We start from the raw sequence: 12,136 nt of genomic DNA on the forward strand, positions 1-12,136 counted from the left end.
TCCTTAGTACCAAATCTCATCATGGTCATGCTTCACCTTAAAGATGAGATATAACTATATTCTTCTTCTTCTCCGCGTTCGTACGTCATGTCTTAGTAGGTATCCCTAATCTCGATCCATGGAGAAGTACTAGCTCTAACGAATCTCCACTCAAGTAAACTCTCACCTTGAACTTCAACTCCTTAAGTTTAGTTGGTGTCATCCAATAAGGCGCCATTAATATGGGTATCAAACCTAGTATCACCTCGATAACAAACTCCACTACCCTCCTTAGAGGTAACATAAGTATTTCCATATTTACATCACTAAGCTCGAAAACCACAACAATCTCTTCCCTAACCGCAACACTACTCACAAGCTCCACATAAGTCAAGAATCCTATTCAATGGCTAACACCCTAACCAAAACAAGTTCTATTAAATGGTTACGTCATGCTAAAGGGAAGTATCCAGCCCCAGCTGAGACTTTATGGTCAACTCTTTGCATCCATTTGTCTCCTAAACCAATATAGTCTTGAGAATTTTGTCTCATAATCTCTCACACTCCTATCATCTTGAGTTCGTGAAATCAATTCTCCTTCCAACTACTCCTAGATTCTCAATCTCTTTCACGACTTCAAACCGAGAATAACATCCATCACATCAACTACAGGTGGAACAGGCAACTCAACCTCTGAAGCCTCCACCTCATCATCAACTGTCTACATATAAGGATCCTGTCCCTACACAAAACCCTATCACGATATCAATGGATCGTCTAATCCCTGCTTACAGGTGTCCTACCACTTTAGAATACAATCAAGATAAGGTCTAGCTTTATCTAGCCCCCAAAAAATTCTTTATCACACAAACTACCACTAAAGCACTACAAGCACTGCCACAAAGGCTGCCATATGCACAAGTCTTCTATAGACATCAGGAAAAACCCATACTTTTACTCATAACGTTTCCTTCTAAAAGCTCATCACGTAGTGTATATAGAATCACCACACAACCTTCTTAGTCTACACTAAGAATTCAATCTCACACAAAGTCAGCATAGTTGCCTCAGAGTCACTTAAAACACATCACCCATGCCAATTACCAAAACCCCACTAAGACATCTCGTTACAAAACAAGATATCTATTATTTGACATGTACATCTCATCCAAAAACATATGTACGTCCAACTTAAGAAGACAAACTTTCTATCCATTAATACTCGTATCCACACTAGGTACGTGCATAGGTCCACATCATGCCTTCAACCAAACACTTCAACATCCAAAAGAAACTCATTTCCATAAACAATCCTCACCGACTCATCAGAGTTAAATCCGGAGGTTTCCATTCCTCGAAGATTGCAACTCACGGAAGCAAAACTTATTCTAAAACGAACCTACCAGGCCATTCTACCGTCCTACGGACTTACACACTGTCTAGACCCCATACTAAGACATACCCAATGATTATACCAGTACCGAAGAGTATATGATGGGGATCCGCTGCAGACGGGCCATCACTCGGGGAGTACTGATTATCACCAAATATGCACCTTACGCTCTGATACCAAACTGTCACGCCCCGAATTTTGAATAACCAATTCAAATCCGAAACATGAATAAACAATTAATACAAATAACGTTCTGAATTTTTTTCTCAGAAACAAACACACCACTCGCCACTCAACACAAAACTCGAAAACCTCGAGTTAATTATTACAATTCACTCTTACAAAGTAAAATTGTAAAGCTCTAAATGAGCATAACAAACCTCACAATATAATGCTGTAATTCACATAACACTACTCTAAACTGCCCGATCACCGTCCTGGTTCTCCTGACCTGCAGGGTTATCCGCTACACCGTTTGAATAGTGTACCGGGATTGCAACAACACAAAACCCGGTAAGCTTTTGACAGCCCGTATGAGTAAAAAGAAAGAACTGTTGATTTATTAAATTTCAGTTCAAGTAAAATTCAACAGTATTACGTCTGCAAAGAGACATCAAACCACTCATGTAAAACCACAAGGAATACATTTTCACAATCCTCAAATCACAATACACCACACTGGTCCTGCAAAAACCCAACCCACATAACACCACTTTGGTCCATCCCAACAGCACGTTAGAGCTCTAACCACATCGCTACCAGTCACCTTGGCCTAGGTGCAAGTAATGCGACATACTTCGGTTAATAATAAACCGTCGCGCTTTGGACATCCCCGTCCTCAGCACCATATACTTCGGTTAATAATAAACCGTCGCGCTTTGGACATCCCCGTCCTCAGCACACAACTTCGGTTAATAATAAACCGTCGCACCTTGGACATCCCCGTCCTCAGCACACAAACACTCCGGTTATCCTTAACCGTCGAACTTCAGACACCTCATCCTCAGAACCCTACATTCTCTAACTCTATACATCCTCCAATGTAAATCATGAATATTAACAAGAACTCATCAATCATGTTCATCACATATAATTATGGTAAGTCACATGTCAATTCATAATAATTTAATCATCCCAATTCCACACTCTTCAATGTCACACCATTCACATATAATCACGTAAGTATATATATACGTAATTATCCGCTCAGGGATAATCACTAATACCAACTATAGTTCACATGCAATAAAACCGAGAAATTCATTTGTATAGTAAAAATCATTTTACTTACCCATGGACCGTAGTTGATCAAGTCCATATGATTTTAAAACAAATATTTATTCCATAAATATTTTCACGCAATTACGACAAAATAAGGTAATTAAATTTATTCGGTTCGTAATATGAACCACGTGAGGTTTACTCACCTCTAAATTCCCGCTGCGTCTTCTTAACAGCTCAAAATACAATTTCACGAATCGTCCGCCAAATCAAACTGTCGATCACCTAATCAAACATGACCTTAACTTAGCCAATAACTCAAAAACATAATCAAACGACAATCCAACGGTCGGATTGAAATTAAATGATGATCCAACGGTCGGATCCTCACGGATCGCCTTCCTAATCACTGTTTTGCATTTATACGAAGATCCAACGGTCGGATCTTCGCCCATGACCACACAAAGCCGCTGGGACAGTCATAAGATCATCATATCAAAACTACAAGTCCATCTGACGGTCCTAACTTCACATATCATGAATCAAACGATCGAAATCGATCGAAACGTAAAAATTCATAACTTAATCATATGATATCCAAAAATTGCGTATAATATATCAAAATGATCGTATTGAAATATAGAATCTGAAAATGTACAGAAACCATATTTTTGACCCCCGGAGGTGGCCGGAAAGGGCCGCCGGAGTTAGGGACAGAGCCGCCGCCGACCACCGCCAATGGTGTCGGGGCCAGGCTGCTCCGCTTCGTCTCATCATGCCTAATGATTTTCTTAACTAGCATGTAAGCTGAAGATGACCGGAAGGGATAGAAATTACCTCAAACCAGTCGGGTTGGCCGGAAAAAACCCCAGAAACCGGCGAGCTCCTAGTTCGACGTAAAAACTGCAACTTCAGGCCTCGATTCCTTCTGGAGAGTTGTTAAGAAAATCAAGGCGAACTCAGTGGTTCAAAAATCAATCAAAACGATGCACTACAGCTCGAGATATCACGATCGAAAGGTTTTGGTTTTCGATCGAAAACCGGTCGAGCTCCGACGAACGTGAAACCGGTCACTCCAGGTGCGATCCTTCTAGTATGATGATCAGCAGGTTGAGGCGAGTTCATAGAGCTAAGGATCGAAAGTTTTGGTGGCCGGAGCTAGGAGAAAACCGGCGTTGACTAAAATCGAACTCAAATCGGACCGGGCTTGCCGCCGCCGCTACAGGCCGCGCCACCGTGCAAGGCTGCCACAGACAGGTGCGCAAGGACCATACGAAGCCAATGGAAGAAGTTTGGTGAGGATCGGTGGCCGGAGGAGGAAGAAATAGCCGGAAGAAAATCGAAGGCGATTTCCGGTCGGGGGAGGGGCTGCAGCTCAATTTCCATTTTTGGAAGTTTCTGAAATTATTTTCGGAAATTTCCGAAAATGGAAGATTTATACTAAATTGGAAACTTTTTCAAAAAATCATAACTAATTCATACGAACTCCGATTTTTGCGTTCTACATATGCACGCGATCGTATCGACGAGGTCTACAACTTTCATGAAAGGAGTTTTCCCAAATTCCATACATATAAAAAGTCGATTTTCGCGTGCCCCTAAATAACGTACGTTTTCGAAAATTAATTGTTCGAACTAATTCCACAACTTCTCCGAGCCTCGTACTCGCTCCCACTATTGTGAAATCATTTCTAAAAATCCACGGAAATTAATTTGGATTTTTTTCGGGGTATTACAGTACGTCTCCTCGTAGTCGATTCCAGGGCGTTGAGAGAAACCTTGCGCCACGAGGCGGGCTTTATATCTAAACACCTCATTTTTCTCATTACACTTTCTAACAAAGACCCATTTATGGCCAACAGATTTTACACCTAGGGTGTTTGTGTTATAGGCCCAAATACCTGTCTCTTTACTAGTGAATCCAATTCAGCCTGGATCGCATCTTTCCATTTAGGCCAATCCACTCTTCGTTGACATTCTTCGACAGAGCGAGGTTCGATATCATCATATTCTATAATTCCTTTTGCAACATGATATGCAAATGCATCATCAATAGCAATAGAATTTCTATCAATCATCTCATGTGCACTAGTGTAATTCATGGAGATCTCTCTATTCTCTGGAATTGGTTCTGACATTGGAGCGTCCCCCAATGATGTCTCTTAGACATAACCATAATCCGAAATATTCTCATGAGATGGATTATTCACATCAATGATTAATGGATTATTTTGTGCCAAACTCGTTTTCTTCCTTGGGCGAGAATCCATCGAACCTATGGGCCTCCCGTGCTTCCTGGCAGGAGCCATGGCCTGAGCCACTGCGTCACTCATATAGGGGATGTTGGCGCCATGCTCAGGTACCCTTGAGATGGCGTCATGTCCTCTAACTTTAGGGACATCGATCCTTGCAGGCATGTTTGCAGCATGTATGTGTGGGGATCAAGATGAGACAGAGTGGGGACAGACCACAATAATTCATGTCGTTCCTGTTGAACATTAATGTTCTTATCTCCCCCTAACAACGGGAAGACTGTCTCATCAAAGTGACAATCCGCAAATCTAGCGGAAAAGAGATCGCCTGTCAAGGGTTCTAAGTAGAGGACAATGGTTGGAGAATCATATCCAACATAAATGCCTAATCGTCTTTGAGGACCCATTTTGGTCTATGGCGGCGCAATTGGCACATAAACTGCACACCCAAATATGCGTAAATGTGAGACATTAGGCTCATACCCAGTCACCATCTAGGACGCAGAAAAGGGTTGAGTGGCAGTAGGCCTCAGACGAATAAGAACAGCTGCATGCAATATTGCAGAGCCCCAAGCATAAATAGGTAGATTGGTGCGCATAACCAATGCTCTAGCAACCATTTGTAGTCGTTTAATGGCGGCTTTTGCGAGACCATTTTGGGTGTGAACATGAGGAAATGGATGTTCAACTTCAATCCCAATGGACATGCAATATTCATCAAAAGTTTTTGATGTAAAACTCCCCAGCATTGTCTAGTCTTATAGACTTAATAGGATGATCAGGGTGGTGAGCCCTTAACTTAATAATTTGCGCTAGGAGTTTAGCAAATGCAGCGTTCCTTGTGGACAAAAGCATGACATGTGACCAGCGTGTTGTATCAACCAACACCATAAAATATCTAAATGGTCCGCAAGGTGGTTGGATAGGTCCACAAATATCACCTTGGATTCTTTGCAAGAATGGTATATTTTCTTTAGTGTCCTTTTCATAGGATGGTCTCGATCCTAATTTTGCTCAAGTGCAGGCTTTGCAGAACGAATGATAGGCTTTAGAAACAACCAATGAGGATTTTGGTTCAGCCATGAAGTCACAATGGTCTTTAGAAGTAGGAATTGGAGTCAGAGGAGCATAGGTGGCGTCAAGGCCACCCTTGGGCCATAGGGGGACGGCAACGCCGGCTTGTGATGGCCGATTTTGGAGGGGGACGGCTCCATGAGGCGCAGGGGCTCCTTCGTGGTCCAAAATCCGATTTTTACTTCTTTTCGTTCTGAAGAATGGATGTCCATGTGAAGTCTTTAATATACGGATCATCATATCACGACCTCGGTGTCCCAAACAATCGTGCCAAAGCCTATATGTGTCAGAATCCTATAGATCATCTCTCATAACATGATTGGATTCAATAGTTCGAATAGTGGTTGCATACAACCCACTAGAGCGACACATAAGTTTCTCTAAGACTCTTTTATGTCCTTAGTCATTAGAGGTGATGCAAAAGAACTCTTGTCCATCTCACAATGTGTTTCCACATGAAAACCATTGGCTCTTATATCTTTGAAGCTTAATATGGTTCTTCCAGCCCTAGGAGCATAAAGATCTTCGGTGACATTTAAATTTGTGCCATTTGGCAACATAAATTGGGCTGGTCCTCTACCATGAATCAATTGAGATGATCCAGCCATCGTAGTCATAGAAGATTGAGTAGGCGTCATCCATAGGAATAATTGCCTGTTTCGAAGAATAGTATGTGTAGTTGCACTATCCACAAGGCATTCTAGCTCTCCGGGAAACATACTGAAAAATAATAAAGTTCGAAATTAAAATATGTCCAAGACATTGAATAAACTAAATCGAGACATTATTAATAAAATAGCCAATGATTACATCAAAGTTTCGTGACCATAATCTAATCCAAAAAAAAAAAATCAAACTTTAGACAAATTGTAGTCACTCAATCCGTTTGGTAACTCCAATTAAATATGACCAGGAAAGTAGGAAGAGATGTCGGTGGAGCGAGGCTCACTTAAATACCACTAATCTCAACTAGTTTCCTAGACATCATACTTAATTAGGTGAGCCTATTAGGTGAGAAAGAGTTAATCCAATAAGTCATTTTATTGATGAAGGCATAATTGCCATTGCATAATTCTTGGAAAAATAAAGGACTATACTGCTCAAAATTTGCAGCATCTTTGTGCAATATTTCATCAGATTTGAAGTCCGCTATTGTGAGGTTGACATCATTGTCCTCACCATCATCTCCTTCTTCGGCAAGATAGACTTCTTGCTCCCTTAGGTCTCTATTTGCCTTGTAACGCTCAGCTAGTTGATTACTTGCATTGCATTGCTTGAACCAATGCTCACTTGATCCACATCGATGACACACGTCATTATGATTTCCTCCCTTTAATTGAGGTGCATTGTTTGCACTTGGTTGGCGTCCCCTAGAGGGATTGAAGCCATTCCCATGGCCTTGGGCGGCTCCACCACGTCTTGGAGCCCCACGGCCTCCTCTCCCACGTTGCCATGTATTGCCACGTGTCTGTCCTTCATTTTGACGATTACCTTCCTTTGTAGGGCGGTTGTATGGACCAATACGTCCGTTTTGTCCCTTATTTTTAGGGTTCCGCTCCTTGCGCCCTCCTTTGGGTGCATTATTATAATTCGTCTCTTGAACACTCTTAGTTCTGACAGGCCTTGAATTATAATTCTTCACGAGGATATTATCATGTTTTTCAGCTACAGACATAACATTGATTAGCTTATGAAACCTTGTGATCCGTCCAACATTGTATTCGCCTCTATATTGCTTTGATACCAAAATTACTGAGACGGGGAAGGTGGAGAGAGTTTTCTCAATTAGCTCTTGCTCCGTGACGGGTTGTCCACAGAACCCCAGCATAGTTTTGAGGCGTAGAGCTTCTGAATTATATTCAGCTACGGACTTGAAGTCGGCGAATCGTAGATTGCTCCATTGAACTTTCAAGTCGGGGAGGAGGGAATCCTTGACATTACCAAATCGCTCTTCTAGCGTAACCCATAATTCTCTAGCATCCTTGATTGCCATGTACTCCAATCGGAGTGATTTATCCATGTGGCGTCTCATCAAGATGAGAGCGGTGGCATTATTTGTAGCCATACGCTCAAATATAAGGGCATGGTTTGGTGCCTGAATTACTGGTAGGATCCCTTTTGAAGTGAGGTGGTTCTCAACATCCGTGACCCAACTATGATATTCCGAGCCAGTTGAGTCAAGTATAGGAAAGTCAAGCTTCGGCTTCGACATCCTGAAAACAAGAAGAAGAAGTATATTAGTTTCGGAGTTAAAACTTCCACAACAGCTAATAAATAATAAGATTTCCGAGCTATGCTACCAAGAAATCGATTTCCAAGAATATTTTGGATTAGACCGAAACAATGATGTTTATATGGTCATAAATCGATGCTTACGGATGCTCTTAGTCCGAAGTCTTACGAACGCTGTTAGTTCGTTTATAGCGAGAATCCCCACGATTCCGCTTTTAAAGAATCAAACCCACATTATAAGAAAGGTGGGATGTAAAAGAAGGGAGGTTGCAAGTCCCCGAGAAAAGAAAGAGAAATTTAAATTTCGGAAAGCAGGAACTTTAATTTAAATACTTACTTGTTTGTTTGGAGCTTGAAACCTTGAAACTTAGATTCTTGAAGTTGGGAGTCGACGTAGATTGAGTTGGTGTGGGTGAAGGGCTTTTAGGGAGCACACGGGTGTGTGATAGAGGATGATGCTGAGAGGTTGCAGGAAGGGGCTAGGCCGAGAGGTGCGGCAAAGCTGCAGGGGCAGCAGCTGATCGATGCAAGGCTGTAGGCGCACGGGCGCGCAGACGGGCAGCAGCGGGCGCGATAGGTGGCACCAGCGGCTAGGCTAGCTCGGGCTAGGTGCAACAGTGGAGAAGGTAATGGTGAAGAAGATTTTGGTTTTGGTTTTTCTTGTGGTTAGGGCTCGTGCTGATAATGTGTTTAAGAATAAGAGATTTGAGAGAGAGATTGATGAGAGAATTGTGTGTTTCATTATGGAGAATAGGAGCCATATATATAGGGATTACAAAGTACATGTTCTAATGTTACAAGGAAAACTATTCCGAATAAGACTAGGAATTCTAGAATATTCTCTCCTATTACAATAATGGAATTAATTTATTTTTTTTAGGCAAAGGGAATTATATTAATGAATACGATTCAAATCGTACATGAGGGCATCCAGTAATAAGTCTGGAGCATTGACAAACCATTCATGATTGACATTAGACTCAAATCCGTAACTAGCTAACCGATGAGCTACTATATTGGCCTGCCTAGAGACAAAGCTGATACTGGTACCTGCACTAGCAGCTAGCAATCCTTGCACTTCGACCACCAAGGCCCTGAGTGGAGATAAATCCTCAAGTTCACTGTGAATAGCCACCACTGCGACCTGACAATCGCTTTCAATGACAGCGTTAGTAACTTCCAGAATTTGCAATAGCTGTAAACCATGCTTCAGGGCGAGCATCTCAGAATGTAGAGAAGAGCTTACAAACTCCACCTTATGTGCAAAAGCAGCAAGGAAGTGCCCTTGCGCGTTACGAACAACTCCACCTGTACCCCCATATGGAACATTCGGTAAGAAGGCCTCGTCTACATTCAGTTTCACGGTATCACCGACAGGAGGATCCCACTGCTTCTTTATCTTATGTCGACCGCAAACTGGGCTAGCTACCAAATTAGCTTGCAGGTACTCATCATACCAAGCTAGAGCTGATGCCACTACACCTGAGCTAGACTGGGACTGATTCCTCCAAAGAATGGCATTGCGGTTTCTCCACAGACTCCATAAAAGAATGAGCAGCTTAGCAAAAAGAGATGAAGACAACGAGTTTGCTCTCTCCAACAACCAATCCTTCCAGGATAAGCTAGAGGGAGAAATAGAGAAGGGAGGGGCCTGCCATATATCCCTAGCAATGGAGCATTCGCAAAACAGATGGTCAATAGACTCGGCAGCATGATTGCATACCACACATTGGATCTCACCTGTATACCCCTTCCTTGTCAAAGCCATCCTAGCAGGAAGAAGATTGTATGCTGCACGGCAGCCAAATATGGCCACCTTATTTGGAACATTGGCCTTCCACAATGACTTCCAAAGTTGAATATAGGGATCTCCACTTGAAGGTGCAGCAAATACATGTCCAATGGAAAACTCTCGGGCTACCATATAAGCAGACTTTACCGAGAACCATCCCCTCTTATCATACTTCCAAGCAACCTTGTCGGAGCCGAACCTCCTGCTGAGGGGAATGGAGAGTACGTGCATGGCGATCTCAATGTCAAAACATGCATAAACTGCCTCTTGGTCCCATGACCCAGTACTAACCTCAATCAAATCCGAAACAAATTCAAAAACAGTGTCTGGTGGTCGAACTATGGAGTGAGCAGCCACATTAGGGATCCATTCATCTTCCCAAATATTAACTGAAAGACCATTACCAATGCGCCAAAATAAGCCAGATTGAAGTATTGGTCTGGCTTCCATGATACTACGCCAAGAATAGGACGGCCTATCTCCCAAACTAGCTGTGAGGAAGGAACCATTAGGATAGTAAAGAGCCTTGAATACCTGAGCCACAAGGGAGTTAGGGTTGGACAAAAGCCTCCACCCTTGCTTTGATAGCATGGCAAGATTATGAGCATAATGGTGTTTAAAACCTAAGCCCCCACGTTCCTTTGGGATACACATGCGTTCCCACGACCTCCAGTGAATCTTGCGTTTGTCATCAGTGCTTCCCCAAAAAAACTGAGCACATAGTTGTTGTAGATCATCGCAGAGGGATTTGGGGAGTAAATAACAATTCATAACATAATTTGGAAGAGCCTGAGCCACAACTTTAAGAAGAATTTCCTTCCCCCTGCACTAAGAATCTTGGATCTCCAACTGATGAACTTCTTAGTAAGCCTCTCCTTCAAGTAAGCAAATATAGCTGTTTTATCATGCCCCACGTGAATAGGTAGGCCTAGGTACAGACCGTGTTCCTTAACACATTTAACTCCGAGAATAGATGCCAGATGATTTCGGGAATGGAAACCCACACTACCACTAAAAACCACGCTAGATTTCTCCAGGTTTATCTTCTGACCTGAAGCCCGAGCATAGATTGAGAGAATATTCTTAAAGGTTTGACATTCTCGAATAGAGGCTTCCCCAAACAGAAAGCAGTCATCAGCGAATAGTAGATGATGAATGGTTGGGGCTGAAGGTGACATTTTAAGACCCCGAATTGCCCCAGTCTGCACAGCTGAAGAAATCAAAGCAGAAAGACCCTCTGCACAGAGAATAAACAGATACGGGGAAAGAGGATCCCCTTGTCTAATGCCCCTTGTTGGTAAAATAAATCCAGTAGGGTTACCATGAATGAGAATAGAGTAACTTACTGACTTGATAGAAGCCATAATCACATCCACCCAAGCTCGGCAGAAACCGAGTTTCACTAAGACAGCCTCCAGGTAACACCACTCAAGCCTGTCATAGGCTTTTGAGATATCCAAATTCAAAGAAAAGAAACCCTCTGTCTGACGGCGAAGCTTTTTCAGAAAATGAGCTACCTCCGTGGCGACTAAAGTATTATCCGAGATGAGTCGACCCGGGATGAAAGCACTTTGGAGTGGAGAAATAATACTCGGGAGAAGCTTTTTCAACCTGTTAGCAAGCACTTTGGAAGCTATTTTGTAGACCACATTACAGAGAGCGATTGGACGCAAATCCGACGCAAACTTCGGCTCTTTGATCTTCGGAATTAAAAGAAGATGGGTGAAATTAGATTCCTGAGAAATCACTCCAGTATTAAGCACTTCTCGGACTGCTTTGCATACGTCGAACTCCACCACGTCCCAAAAACGCTGGAAAAAACAGGGAGACATCCCATCCGGTCCCGGAGATTTTGATGGATGCATCTGGAACAAGGCTCGTTTTATCTCATCATCTGAGTAAGGAGCCATGAGTTCTGCATTCATGCTCTCTATGACTCGAGGTTGAATGCTATCCAATATCAAACCCGTAGCCACCTGATCAGACTGCTCAGCCCGGAAAATGTTCTCATAATAACTAAGAAGAGTATTTTCCACATCACTAGGATCACAGGTCCATTGGCCATCCTCGGTCATTAAACCCTTGACTCTATTTCTGCTTCTTCGATTCGATGCTCGTCGATGAAAAAAACTAGTATTCCGATCACCCTCCCGAAGCCACTGAACTTTGGAGCGTTGTCTCCAATATGTTTTG

This window comes from Rosa rugosa, chromosome 5 (assembly GCF_958449725.1).
Source record: "Rosa rugosa chromosome 5, drRosRugo1.1, whole genome shotgun sequence".
Taxonomy (NCBI): Eukaryota; Viridiplantae; Streptophyta; class Magnoliopsida; order Rosales; family Rosaceae; genus Rosa; species Rosa rugosa.